The sequence below is a fragment of the Amphiura filiformis genome, chromosome 1 (assembly GCF_039555335.1).
Source record: "Amphiura filiformis chromosome 1, Afil_fr2py, whole genome shotgun sequence".
In the NCBI taxonomy this organism is placed as follows: Eukaryota; Metazoa; Echinodermata; class Ophiuroidea; order Amphilepidida; family Amphiuridae; genus Amphiura; species Amphiura filiformis.
Window position 1 is genome coordinate 33077000 of NC_092628.1, and position 12325 is coordinate 33089324.

The window sequence follows — 12325 nt, forward strand, 5'->3', positions numbered from 1 at the left end:
TTGGGTTGATCTGTGTTTATCATTACCCAGCTTTTTGGCTGTCCGTGCTTCTTGCCATGTGCATTCACTTTCTTCTGGACACAGATCATCTCCATGTACCGTATTTAATTTTAAAATAACTTTCATAATGTGTGATTTGATTGTATGAGCAGTAGTTGATTAAGAGCAGGGGGCTGGTGGTTATTCTCTTTGTACCAGAGATGTAAGTTTTCGGGAAATTTCCTGGGTTTGTTTTGGTTTGGTTCTTTTTCGTGGAATTTTCATGCCTTTCACAGGAGTTTTTTCATGGCTTACATCTCTGTCGTGTGTCTTTTCCCCCACCAGTCCCAAGTACAGGAATAAAAAGGAAAAAGAATTAAAACACCTGTTTTTATCTTTTTCTAAGTTTTATGATTAAGAAATAAACAATAAAAAAAGTGCACACTTCACAACCGGATCAAACTGCACCACTAATAATAACAAAGAAAAAGTAGCATTTTATTATTATTAATAATAAAACATGCAAGAAATCATTAATGTTGTGACGTGACCAGATTGACTCTTCTCTTACAATAAATCATCACTTCCCTGATCATACAAAGTGACAAAAACAACAACACTCCAACCCCTTCAGATGCTCCTTTTTTTGTCTGAATTCAGTTCCTAAAGTTATGTAATGGGACTACTCTGCACTGCACACCCCTACCAAGATTTTAGTTCAGTGCTCGCACCACAGAACCAGTCACACAATGAGTCCTGAATACATACTTATGAAGAGGCAGCTGCTACTATGAGCCCCGACTTAGTAACTCAGGGCAACGCTTTAGTAACTCGGGGCCCGACTTAGTCACTCGGGGCCACAACTTAGTAACTCGGAGCCTTGACTCAGTAACTCGGGGTCCGAGATAGTAAGTCAGGGCCCCGAGTTACTATCTCGGACGCCGGGTTACTAAGTCGGGCCCCAAGTTACTTAGTAACTTGGGGCCCTGACTTAGTAACTCGGGGTCCGAGATAGTAACTCGGGGCCCTGACTTTTTTGTCTGAATTCAGTTCCTAAAGTTATGTAATGGGACTACTCTGCACTGCACACCCCTACCAAGATTTTAGTTCAGTGCTCGCACCACAGAACCAGTCACACAATGAGTCTTGAATACATACTTATGAAGAGGCAGCTGCTACTATGAGCCCCAACTTAGTAACTCGGGCCATGACTTAGTAACTCGGGGCCCGACTTAGTAACTCAGGGCAACGCTTTAGTAACTCGGGGCCCGACTTAGTCACTCGGGGCCACAACTTAGTAACACGGGGCCTTGACTCAGTAACTCAGGGTCCGAGATAGTAAGTCAGGGCCCCGAGTTACTATCTCAGACGCCGGGTTGCTAAGTCGGGCCCCAAGTTACTTAGTAACTTGGGGCCCTGACTTAGTAACTTGGGGACCGAGTAAGTAACTTGGGGCCCGACATAGTAACCCGGGGTCTGAGATAGTAACTCGGGCCCCGACTTAGTAACTCGGGTCCGCGATAGTAACTCAGGGCCCCCACTTAGTAACTCGGGGCCCCCACTTACTAACTCGGGGCCCGGCTTAGTAACCCAGGGTCCGAGATTTTTATTTTCTTTCATGTCACTTTGGGGGCTCCGTAGACATATGACCATCCATCAGGCACGTAAAAAGGATAGAAGACAGAACCTAAGCTACTAAGGGTGGAATTGCACCACCAGCAACTTATGCAAGTTGACCACTAGTGCATAGTGTAGTGCTAGAAGTTCCATTTTAAACCCTTAAAACACATTTTGTGCAATTGACATATTAAAGGTCTGTAGCTGTCTGTGACCCGATTGACAGCCTCATCCCCAAGTTGAGATTTTTATACCATCATAAACCTGAATTACCTGATACTACATCACATTAAAATGTATTTAACTTTACTGCGATATCGTTTGCAGTACGATGCAGTGCGGCACCGCATCGCAAAGCAACGCATCGCAAATTTGCGGTGGTAGTATGAACGGACCTTCATGATAAGATCATGATGTACCGTACCATAAAAAGGTGTGACATAGGCCTAGCCCTAGCTGAGGCTAGCTCTAGTATTAGACTTAGAGCGCTCACTTTTTGGGTATTAGTTCCAAGGGAAATGAAGAAATCCTTGTGACCAGATCCACAGTACCCACACATTAAAGGTCCGTTCATACCACCAACGCATAATTTGCGATGCGTTGCTTTGCGATACCGATATATCAATTACTTTTTACCGCAACTCAACGCAACTCGTCACATTTCCAAGTTAAAATGTATTTAACTTCATTGCGATATCGCAATGCAGTAAGGTTCGTTCATACTACCACCGCATTTGCGATGCGTTGCTTTGCGATGCCTATATATCGATTACTTTTGCCGCAACTCAACGCAACTCGTCGCATTTCCAAGTTAAAATGTATTTAACTTCATTGCGATATCGCAATGCAGTATTTTGCAGTGCGACACCGCACCGCATCGCATTTGCGATGCGTTGCTTTGCGATGCCGATATATCGATTACTTTTTACCGCAACTCAACGCAACTCGTCGCACTCAAAGTTAAAATGTATTTAACTTTACTGCGATATCGCAATGCAGTTCTTGCAGTGCGACAACGCACCGCATCGCAAAGCAACGCATCGCAAATACGGTGGTAGTATGAACGGACCTTTAGTTTGCAGTACGATGCAGTGCGGCAACGCACCGCATCGCAAAGCAACGAATCGCCAGCGTGGTGCCGACGATCAACGATTGTGACACAAGTTTTACTTTCATATTAGGGCATATATGTACAACTACAAGAACTCCAAAAATCATTTGAATTTCAGTAGCCTTCGGTCGCGGCCTAAATGTCGGGCCTAGCAGTGCAGTCGTACATATCATAGTTTTAACATTAAACCATGTATAGGCCTACTAGGCCTAGGCCATACATGCCATATAGTAGTCACAGACACTATAGGGGCCTAGTATAATTTAAAAGAGTCCTGTACTCCTAGGCTATATATTTTTCACCCATGCATGTGTCAGTGATGTCAATGCATTGTGGAGGCTATTTTCACTTACACATCAGCAATCTATGTGGTGTCCTTACTCGTGTGCAGGTGTACACCAGCAATTTCATGGTACGCTAGCTATTTGAACTTGAAGCTGCGCCCAAATGCAATGAAATGCGCAGTCATGTCACTGACATCTACTCACTGCCACATCACAGGTTGCTAAATGGTAGAACTATTATACCAATATGGCAATAATATTTTTGTTGAAAACAAGTCGAGTCGGTCTGGACAAACACATATTAAAGTAACATCCGAGATGACATCATATTCATAGGCCCTAATCCTTTCCCTTTTAAAGTAATTTATTATAAGCTGAAGCTTATACTCGGTTTTGTGAGTAAAGATTTTTACACACTGCACTGCGGCCTCGGCATGATCAGTCTCAGCAGTCAGTATTCTCAGCCTCAGGGCCAGGCATCAGAAACCCGATAATATTGCATGCTTGTGCATAAGCTTTCTTGCAGATCAGGCATGCATACAATGCATAACTATGCAGGTCGTTTGACAAAGATATTTCTCGGATAATCATCCATAATTAATACCTGACTAAGTTGACGGTAGATGAAAACTTGCATTCGGCCTACATGCCCGGGCCTACATGATCATGTCTGAAAACACAAGCCCTTACCCGGCCGGTTCTGCACCGGGGTTCTGCATGCCCTTTTACTGATGATGAAGCTATTCTGAACAAATAAATGTAGTGATTCCTCCAAAATAATCATGAAATACATGATTAAATGGTTAAATTACGATCACCAACGACACAGTTTATGTAAACAACTTCACGTGTGTGATGACACGATCCCGGCACAATAAACCTGTACCGCTGATATTTATGACAAAACAGGACACTACTGCGCACGCTCAAATGGCAGGAATCCTGCCAGAAAGTGCTACACTTTTTAACACACAAGTTTTGTCAGGCCCTATTCGCGGCCGAACAGGATTATGGGTAAAAACGAACAGGATTGTGGGTAAAGTAGGACGCCGCCGCGATAGGGCCTGACGGAGATAGGCTAGCCCGAGACTAGAGATAGCCCGGATGTTGGACCGACAGAATAATCCTTTTTTTTTTTTTTTTTTTTTTGCTCTTCACTTTTTCAAACCATGCAAAACAATTTTGGGTCAACAAATCACAACTTCAGCCGGCAAAAAATATTTCCGTCGGTATAGTACAGGAGCAGCAACCTCAAAAAAATGACTAGTCGTTCATCCCCCACTACATACAAGGTTTGACACCATAGGTAGTTAGTATGGACCCTCTAGATCACTGCTAGGTAGGTAGTGGACTCAAATTGTGGTATCACTTTTTTTTTACAGGTCATTTTATGTATGGACGTATAATCGCATAAAATCACCAAAAATAGGACAAAATTAAGGGGTAGGTGAGATATAAATTCCCATAACTCAACTTTTACTCGTGATTTTGAATTCATTTTGGTATCAATATGTAGCTAAATGATTTTCCTAACTTTCTAGTATTATTTTTAAACAAAAACAGGTTTCATTTGAGCATATTTGGAAGTATATAGTCCATAAATGAGTGGTAATCTGATTTTTTAAACTATATGTGTAAAGTTTGGCATTGGCCTCAAATCTCACAACTATACCACTTTATATTTTCAAAATTGATTCAGTTTCCATTTTTAATTTTTTAATTTAAATTTTAATGTTTAATTTTGTTTTTAATGTTAAGCATATCAAGGGAAACATTATTGTAACAGTTCCAATCATTATAACATGTATGAGTTCGTTGGGGTGTCTGTGGGACGAGGTGTGTGTGTGGGGTGCTGGGTGTACATAAGGTATGTGTGGGGGTGAGGGGATGAATGTGTGTGTACATGTCTTAATATGTCACTTCACTGCACCAACTTCCATTTACAAAATCCGTTAAGTTTCCATTGATGTGAATATTTATGTGTAGGACGTGATTAACCACTGGGAAAAAGACAAAAAATTTTAAAAAAACCAAAAACCCAACAAAAACTGATGTTGATTTCCCTCGTATATCAGCATAACATAGAAAAATATTAAGGGGTAGGGGAAAATAAATCATCAGAACTCAATATTTTACTCATGATATTGACTTCATCTTGGTATTAATTCTATTCAATTCAATTTAATATGTATATCTAATTGATTGTTCTAACTTTTTTGTATTATTTTAAAGCAAAGCGACCATTAGTTGTCAGGTAGATACACAGAAACTGTGAGAAAAGGGTACGTTTTCTATGTCTAACAGCGTAAATATGACAATATTAAGGGGTAGGGGAAATATAAACTGCCATAACTCAACTTTTACTCATGAAAATGAATTCATCTTGGTATCAAAATATATCCAAGTGATTGGTCTAGCTTTCTAGTATTATTTTAAAGCAAAGCGACCATTATTTGTCAGGCAGTATATACAGAAACTGTGAGGAGAAGGTAATTTTTCTATGTCTAACAGCGTAAAATGACAATATTAAGGGGTAGGGGAAATATATAACTGCCATAACTCAACTTTTACTCATGAAAATGAATTCATCTTGGTATCAAAATGTATCTGATTGGCTGTTCTAACTTTCTATAAACAAAGCGATCATTAGTTGTCAGGTAGATACACAGAAACTGTCAGAAGAAGTCATTTTCTATATCTAGCAGGTTTGACACCATAGGTAGTTAGTATGGACCCTCTAGATCACTGCTAGGTAGGTAGTGGACTCAAATTGTGGTATCACTTTTTTTTTACAGGTCATTTTATGTATGGACGTATAATCGCATAAAATCACCAAAAATAGGACAAAATTAAGGGGTAGGGGAGATATAAATTCCCATAACTCAACTTTTACTCGTGATTTTGAATTCATTTTGGTATCAATATGTAGCTAAATGATTTTCCTAACTTTCTAGTATTATTTTTAAACAAAAACAGGTTTCATTTGAGCATATTTGGAAGTATATAGTCCATAAATGAGTGGTAATCTGATTTTTTAAACTATATGTGTAAAGTTTGGCATTGGCCTCAAATCTCACAACTATACCACTTTATATTTTCAAAATTGATTCAGTTTCCATTTTTAATTTTTTAATTTAAATTTTAATGTTTAATTTTGTTTTTAATGTTAAGCATATCAAGGGAAACATTATTGTAACAGTTCCAATCATTATAACATGTATGAGTTCGTTGGGGTGTCTGTGGGACGAGGTGTGTGTGGGGGGTGCTGGGTGTACATAGGGTATGTGTGGGGGTGAGGGGATGAATGTGTGTGTACATGTCTTAATATGTCACTTCACTGCACCAACTTCCATTTACAAAATCCGTTAAGTTTCCATTGATGTGAATATTTATGTGTAGGACGTGATTAACCACTGGGAAAAAGACAAAAAATGTTTAAAAAAACCAAAAAACCCAACAAAAACTGATGTTGATTTCCCTCGTATATCAGCATAACATAGAAAAATATTAAGGGGTAGGGGAAAATAAATCATCAGAACTCAATATTTTACTCATGATATTGACTTCATCTTGGTATTAATTCTATTCAATTCAATTTAATATGTATATCTAATTGATTGCTCTAACTTTTTTGTATTATTTTAAAGCAAAGCGACCATTAGTTGTCAGGTAGATACACAGAAACTGTGAGAAAAGGGTACGTTTTCTATGTCTAACAGCGTAAATATGACAATATTAAGGGTAGGGGAAATATAAACTGCCATAACTCAACTTTTACTCATGAAAATGAATTCATCTTGGTATCAAAATGTATCTAAGTGATTGTTCTAACTTTCTAGTATCATTTTAAAGCAAAGCAACCATTAGTTGTCAGACAGATATACAGAAACTGTGAGGAAAAGGTAACTTTTCTATGTCTAACAGCGTGAAGATGACAATATTACGGGGTAGGGGAAATGTAAACTGTCATAACTCAACTTTTACTCATGAAAATGAATTCATCTTGGTATCAAAATATATCCAAGTTATTGGTCTAGCTTTCTAGTATTATCTTAAAGCAAAGCGACCATTATTTGTCAGGCAGATATACAGAAACTGTGAGGAAAAGGTAAATTTTCCATGTCTAACAGCGTAAAATGACAATATTAAGGGGGTAGGGGAAATTTATAACTGCCATAACTCAACTTTTACTCATGAAAATGAATTCATCTTGGTATCAAAATATATCCAAGTTATTGGTCTAGCTTTCTAGTATTATCTTAAAGCAAAGCGACCATTATTTGTCAGGCAGATATACAGAAACTGTGAGGAAAAGGTAAATTTTCCATGTCTAACAGCGTAAAATGACAATATTAAGGGGGTAGGGGAAATTTATAACTGCCATAACTCAACTTTTACTCATGAAAATGAATTCATCTTGGTATCAAAATGTATCTAAGTGATTGTTCTAACTTTCTAGTATATTTCAAAGCAAAGCGATCATTAGTTGTCAGGTAGATACACAGTAACTGTGAGGAAAGGGTAAATATTCTATGTCTAACAGCGTAAATATGACAATATTATGGGGTAGGGAAATGTAAACTGCCATAACTCAACTTTTACTCATGAAAATGAATTCATCTTGGTATCAAAATATATCCAAGTGATTGGTCTAGCTTTCTAGTATTATTTTAAAGCAAAGCGACCATTATTTGTCAGGCAGTATATACAGAAACTGTGAGGAGAAGGTAATTTTTCTATGTCTAACAGCGTAAAATGACAATATTAAGGGGTAGGGGAAATATATAACTGCCATAACTCAACTTTTACTCATGAAAATGAATTCATCTTGGTATCAAAATGTATCTGATTGGCTGTTCTAACTTTCTATAAACAAAGCGATCATTAGTTGTCAGGTAGATACACAGAAACTGTCAGAAGAAGTCATTTTCTATATCTAGCAGCGTAATAGACCGTTCACAAACACTTGTAAGGGGAGGGGCCTGATGCAAAAAAATTTCATCGCAAAATATTCTTTCGAGCCCCCCCTTTACAGACCTCAAAAATTGTAGGGCCCCTTTTGACATGAAAATTATGGGTCAACCCCATAGAAAATCATATAAACTCAATTTTTCCAGGAAAATTTTTGATCATTTTTTTCAGGCCCCCCCCCTTAGGAGGGTCAAAATTTTCAGACCCCCCTTTTTGCATCAGGCCCCCTTTACAAGTGTTTGTGAACGATCCCTAAATATGACAATATCAAGGTAGGGGAAATATAAACTCCCATAACTCAACTTTTACTCTTGATAATGAATTCATCGAACGTTCTGGTATCATTAGTTGTTATGTAGATACAAAGGAAATGTGAGAAAAAACTTCCATGTGTAACAGTGTCAAATATGATAATATTAAGGGTAGGGGAAATATTACCATAACTCAACTTTGGCTGCATTAACTGTGAAGGGGAACACAGGAATACAAATCGTTGCACCAAAATTTGAATGTAGTATACGATTGAGGTTTCTTACGTTAATTGGTGCAATTGGGCCATTTTAAAAATTTGACATTTGTGATATTGATATATTCGACGTTATAACCCCTAAACTAAGCTTCGTAGAACTATGACAATTGTCTTTTTTTAAATTCTTAGCGATGAGAGGAACAATTTGAGATTACAACATTACAACATGATAGGATAATTTTTTAGTATTGGCCCCATTATGACCTTCAACCCCTCGTGGGAAACTTAATTGCTTTTAAAATAATGCCAGAAAATGAGAACAATCAAATAGCTACATATTGATGCCAAAATGGAATTCATTTTCGTCAGTGAAACTTGTGTTTTGGTGATCTGTATGTCCCCTTACTCCTTAATATTGTCATATTTTACGCTGTTAGACATTGAATATTAACATTTTCATACATTTTATGTCTATCTACCTGACAACTAATGAATTTTAAGTTGCTTTTAAAATAATACTAGAAAGTTAGAACTATCAAATAGCTACATATTGATGCCAAAATGGAATTCATTTTCGTCAGTGAAACCTGTGTTTTGGTGATTTGTATGTCCCTTACCCTTAATATTGTCATATTTTACGCTGTTAGACATTGAATATTAACATTTTCATACATTTTATGTCTATCTACCGGACAACTAATGGCTTAATTGCTTTTAAAATAATACTAGAAGGTTAGAACTATCAAATAGCTACATATTGATACCAAAATGAATTCATTTTCATCAGTAAAACTTGAGTTTGGGTGATTTGTATGTCCCTTACCCCTTAATATTGTCATATTTTACGCTGTTAGACATTGAATATTAACATTTTCATACATTTTATGTCTATCTACCGGACAACTAATGGCTTAATTGCTTTTAAAATAATACTAGAAGGTTAGAACTATCAAATAGCTACATATTGATACCAAAATGAATTCATTTTCATGAGTAAAACTTGAGTTTGGGTGATTTGTATGTCCCCTTACCCCTTAATATTGTCATATTTTACGCTGTTAGACATTGAATATTAACATTTTCATACATTTTATGTCTATCTACCGGACAACTAATGGCGTAATTGCTTTTAAAATAATACTAGAAGGTTAGAACTATCAAATAGCTACATATTGATACCAAAATGAATTCATTTTCATCAGTAAAACTTGAGTTTGGGTGATTTGTATGTCCCCTTACCCCTTAATATTGTCATATTTTACGCTGTTAGACATTGAATATTGATATTTTCATACATTTTATGTCTATCTACCGGACAACTAATGGCTTAATTGCTTTTAAAATAATATTAGAAGGTTAGAACTATCAAATAGCTACATATTGATACCAAAATGAATTCATTTTCATCAGTAAAACTTGAGTTTTGGTGATTTGTATGTCCCCTTACCCCTTAATATTGTCATATTTTACGCTGTTAGACATTGAATATTAACATTTTCATACATTTTATGTCTATCTACCGGACAACTAATGGCTTAATTGCTTTTAAAATAATACTAGAAGGTTAGAACTATCAAATAGCTACATATTGATACCAAAATGAATTCATTTTCATCAGTAAAACTTGAGTTTGGGTGATTTGTATGTCCCCTTACCCCTTAATATTGTCATATTTTACGCTGTTAGACATTGAATATTAACATTGTCATACATTTTATGTCTATCTACTGGACAACTAATGGCTTAATTGCTTTTAAAATAATACTAGAAGGTTAGAACTATCAAATAGCTACATATTGATACCAAAATGAATTCATTTTCATCAGTAAAACTTGAGTTTGGGTGATTTTTATCTCCCCTTACCCCTTAATATTGTCATATTTTACGCTGTTAGACACTGAATATTAACATTTTCATACATTTTATGTCTATCTACCGGACAACTAATGGCTTAATTGCTTTTAAAATAATACTAGAAGGTTAGAACTATCAAATAGCTACATATTGATACCAAAATGAATTCATTTTCATCAGTAAAACTTGAGTTTTGGTGATTTGTATGTCCCTTATTATACATTGCATATTAACATTTTCATACATTTTATGTCTATCTACCGGACAACTAATGGCTTAATTGCTTTTAAAATAATACTAGAAGGTTAGAACTATCAAATAGCTACATATTGATACCAAAATGAATTCATTTTCATCAGTAAAACTTGAGTTTTGGTGATTTGTATGTCCCCTACCCCTTAATATTGTCATATTTTACGCTGTTCAACATTGAATATTAACATTTTTCTCATATTGTATGTTTAACTACCTGATAACTAATGGTTTAATTGTTTTTAAAATAATGCCAGAAAATGAGAGCAATCAAATAGCTACATATTGATACCAAAATGGAATTCATTTTCGTCAGTGAAACCTGTGTTTTGGTGATTTGTATGTCCTCTTACCCCTTAATATTGTCATATTTTACGCTGTTAGACATTGAATATTAACATGTTCGTACATTTTATGTCTATCTACCTCACAACTAATGGTTTAATTGCTTTTAAATAATACTAGAAAGTTAGAACTAACAATTAACTACATATTGTTACCAAAATGAATTCATTTTCATCAGTAAAACTTGAGTTTTGGTGATTTGAATGTCCCCTACAACTTAATATTGTCATATTTTACGGTACTACACATGAAAAATTGACATTTTTAAAAACATTTTATGTCTTTCCAGCTAACAATTAATGGTTATTTTGCTTTAAAAGATTACAACAACCAAATAGCTATATATTAATGCCAAAATGAATGAATTATAATGAATAAATGTCGAGTTACGTTGGTTTGTACGTCCCTAACCTTTAATATTGTCAAATTTTATGCTGTTACACATTGGAAAATTAACATTTTCATCATATTTTATGTCTATCTTATGGTTTTTCTGTTAAAAATAATACTGGAAAGTTAGAACAATCAATTAGCTACATGTTGATACCAAAATGAATTCATTATTATGAGTAAAGGTTGAGTTATGGTGGTTTTATTTCCCCTACCCTTAATAATGCCATATTTGACATGGTTATACATAGAAAAGTAACCTTTTCTCGCATTTTATGGTTATCTACCTGACAATTAATGTTTGCTTTGCTTTAAAATAATACTAACACGTTTGAACAATCAATTAGCTACATATTAATTCCAAAATGAATTCATTATCATGAGTTGAGTTATGATGGTTTATATTTCCCCTACCCCTTAATATTGTTACACACGCTGCTACATGTGGAAAAGTAACTATTTTTTACATTTTCAGTCTATTTTCCTGACAAACAGCGGTTGATCTCACCCCACACATATAAATATTCAAAATATTACATGAATGGCAACTTAACAAACAAATTTTGTTAATAGAACTTATATAGTTCAGCCGAGTGACATATTAAAACATGTAAAACACCCCAACCCTGAACCCTATACACACCCCGCACCCACCCCCACATACCCACACACACCTACCCCAAACCCACACAACACAAACCAACATGCAAGCAAACATGCACATACATAAATATTTGAACCAGAACATCAAAGTTTACCTAGATATGCTTGATATTAAAAACAAAATTAAAAAAAGGAAACTTAATTAATTTTGAAAATAGAAATTGGCACAATAGTAAAATTTGAAGCCAATGTCACAAAAACACCCACCCTGCGCATTGTTGTGAAAAATCTGATTTTTCTCTAGTGTATGGACTGGCCACTTCCAATCATGATCAAATGAAACCTAGGTTTGCTTTCAAATAATACTAGGCAGTTAGAACAATCAATTAGCTACATATTCATACCAAAATAAATTCATTATTATGAGTAAAAGTTGAGTTCTTGGAGTTT